Raw genomic sequence first — 3,653 nt, forward strand, 5'->3', positions numbered from 1 at the left:
AAATTCGTCATGTTGTTGGGCTCATCTGTACTGCGCTGCATGGTATCGTGGTTGCAAAGATGGAGCTCGACTTTTACGCCGGGAGTAAAAGTTGCGTATCATGCAGCCTATTGCGCACAGTTTGAGTCGTAACACGACGTCCTGTGGCTGCACGAAAAGCATTATTCAAAATGGTGGAGTTGCTGTCAGGGATCCTCCGAGCCTTAATCCGTACGTAGCGGTCCTCCATTACGATAGTAGCCCTTGGGTGGCCTGAGCAAGGCATGTCATCAACAGTTCCTGTCCCTCTGTATATTCTCCATGTCTGAACAACATCGCTGAGAAGCCTGGACAGTTCTCTTGTTGAGAACCCTTCCTGGCACAAAGTAACAATGTGGACGCGATCGAACCGCGGTATTGACCGTCAAGGCATGGTTGAACTACAGACAACACGAGCCGTGTACTTCCTTCCGGGTGGAATGACAGGGACTGATCAGCTGTCGCACCCCCTCCGTCTAATAGGCGGTGCTCACGCATGGTTATTTACATCTTTGGGCAGGTTTAGTGACATCTCTGAAAAGTCAAAGGAACTGTGTCTTTGACACAACATCCATAGTCAACGTCTATCTTCAGGAGTTCTGGGAACTGAGGTGATGCAAAACTTTTTTTGATTTGTGTATTTTGGCAATTTACTTATGAATCGAACCAATCTCAGTCTCAAAAACATAGAGACAGAATTAAGAAATGTCAGTATCATGGACAGCAAATTACAAAACTTGGCTCTGAGTACTATGGGACTTAAAATCTGAGGTCATCAGTCCCCGAGAACTTAGAACTACCTAAACCTAACTAACCTAAGGACATCACACACATCCATGCCCGAGGCTGAATTCGCCTGCGACCGCAGCAGTCGCTCGGTTTCGGACTGAAGCGCCTAGAACCGCTCGGCCACCGCGGCTGGCAGCAAATTACAGTTGACATATATAACGCAAATGGCTGCGTAAGTCAGTTGAAAGGCTGGACAAAGGCAACAGCAAACAGCTTCCAACAAAACCGTGCACAGTACAGGACAATGGTGTCCAAGCTAAACTTTATACTGAGGACAAATTTATCTTTTCATTGTAATCACTCAGTAAAAAAGCTTATTCTCGACCTTGTGGTTTTCTTATGTTTCCTATGAATTGCGTAGATTACTAGTTAAGTTAGGTCACACTGCTAATGTCTAGACGAATGACAATTTGATCTACAGAAGTCAGCCGTGTGTATAATTCTGCTTGCAGGCGGATGATATCCATCAAACGGCAAACGCAAAACGAATCCGGCAGAAGTATTTCTGATAAGAGTTCTGCAGGGTTCGCAGGAGAGCTTCTGTAAAGTTTGGAAGGTAGGAGACGAGATACTGGCAGAAGTAAAGCTGTGAGGATGGGGCGTGAGTCGTGCTTGGATAGCTCAGTTGGTAGAGCACTTGCCCGCGAAAGGCAAAGGTCCCGAGTTCGAGTCTCGGTCCGGCACACAGTTTTAATCTGCCAGGAAGTTTCATATCAGCGCACACTCCGCTGGTGAGTGAAAATTTCATTCTAAGAGCAAAACTGTTTGGACGTGCTGTATGAGTGAGGTGTCCTTAAGCGTGACAGTTCACTTCTTGCACAAGAAATTTGTCGTAGATGCTCGATGTAGGAGATGGAATTCCGTGACTGTTATGAAATTCTCAAATTATTTGGAATCGCAAGTAACCAATATTGTTCCTTACAAGAACTTCACCACGAAAAACTGTAGACTGTCCCAAAAATCCTACCCGCCTTCAGACAGCATGGATCAAAAAGTCGTTTTCTTACAGGGGAGATACGGATTGTGCTCATGTTTCATCAACTTAAAATAATAAGTGAGAAGTGTGGTTATTAAAAACATCCATCAAAAAAATTTTGTATCACCCCAGTTCCCAGAAGTCCTGAAGATAGACGTTGACTGTGGATATTGTACCACAGACACAGTCCCTAGGAGTCTTCACGGATGTCACTAAACCCGCCCAAAGATGTAGACAACCATGCATGAGCACCGCCTATTAGACCGAAGGGGTCCGACAGCCGATCAGTTCCAGTAATTCCACCAGGAACGAGGTACACAGCTCGTGTTGTCTGTAGTTCAACCATGCCTTGACGGTCAATACCGCGGTTAGATCGCGTCCGCATTGTTACTTTGTGGCAAGAAGGGCACTCAACAAGGGAAATGTCCAGGCGTCTCGGAGTGAACCAAAGCGATGTTGTTCGGAAATAGAGATACAGAGAGAGAGGAACTGTCGATGACATGCCTCGCCCAGGCCACCCAAGGGCTACTACTACAGTGGATAACCGCTACCTACGGATTAAGGCTTGGAGGAACCGTGATCGCATCGCCCCCATGTTGAATAATGCTTTTTGTGCAACACCACTACGTCGGCTTACGACTCATACTGTGCACAATAGGCTGCATGATGCACAACTTCACTCCAGACGTCCATGGTGAGGTACATCTTTGCAACGACGACACCATGCAGCGCAGTACAGATGAGCCCAACAACATGGCGAATGGGCTGCTCAGGATTGACATCACGTTCTCTCCACCGATGAGTGTCGCATATGCCTTCAACCTGGCAATCGGCGGAGACGTGTTTGGAGGCGACCCAATCAGGCTGAACGCTTTAGACACACTGTCCAGCGAGCGCAGCAAGGTGGAGGTTCGCTGCTGTTTTGGGGTGGCATTATGTGGGACCGGCATATGCCGTTGGTGGTCATGGAAGGCGCTGTAATACGATAGAGATACAGAGAGAGTGGAACTGTCGATGACATGCGTCGCCCAGGCCGCCCAAGGGCTACTACTGCAGTGGATGACCGCTACCTACGGATTAAGGCTTGGAGGAACCCTGACCGCATCGCCCCCATGTTGAATAATGCTTTTTGTGCCACCACAGTACGTCGTATTACGACTCATACTGTGCACAATAGGCTGCATGATGCACAACTTCACTCCAGACGTCCATGATACCGTGAATGCGATCCTTCGACCGATAGTGCAACCATATCGGCAGCATATTGGCGAGCCATTCGTCTTTATGTACGACAATTCACGCCCCTATCGTACACGTCTTGTGAATGACTTCCTTCAGGATAACGACGTCGCCCGACTAGAGTGGCCAGCATGTTCTCCAGACATGTACCGTATCGAACATGCCTGGGATAGATTGAATAGGACTGTTTATGGACGACGTGACCCACTACGCCGAATCGCCTTGGAGGAGTGGGACAATCTGGACCAACAGTGCCTTGATGAACTTGTGGACAGTATGCCACGACGAATACAGGCATGCATCAATGCAAGAGGACTTGCTATTGGGTATTAGAGGTACTGGCGTGTACAGCCATCTGGACAACCACCTCTGTAGGTCTCGCTGTATGGTGGTACAACACGCAATGTGCATGTACAATGTGCAGTGTACAACATGCAAGGGCGGAAATGATATTTATGTTGATCTCTATTCCAATTTTCTGTACAGGTTCCGGAACTCTCGGAGAAGGTGGTGCAAAACTTTTTTGATGTGTGTATTACAGTGAACTGGTGCAGACGATTTTTTGTAATTGATTGTGGTTTAAGAAAATAAAGGTCTTCCATATGAAACTAGATGAGGGTCTCTTTGTAAA

General features: G+C 47.3%; 1 non-coding gene across 1 annotated transcript; it reads left to right on the forward strand.

Moving 5' to 3' along the window:
- Positions 1 to 1,416: 1,416 nt before the first annotated feature.
- On the forward strand, positions 1,417 to 1,491 carry Trnas-cga (transfer RNA serine (anticodon CGA)). The gene has a single exon. It is a non-coding gene; the product is annotated as a tRNA-Ser (tRNA).
- The last annotated feature ends 2,162 nt before the right edge of the window (positions 1,492 to 3,653 follow it).

Source organism: Schistocerca nitens, chromosome 3 (genome assembly GCF_023898315.1).
Source record: "Schistocerca nitens isolate TAMUIC-IGC-003100 chromosome 3, iqSchNite1.1, whole genome shotgun sequence".
Taxonomy (NCBI): Eukaryota; Metazoa; Arthropoda; class Insecta; order Orthoptera; family Acrididae; genus Schistocerca; species Schistocerca nitens.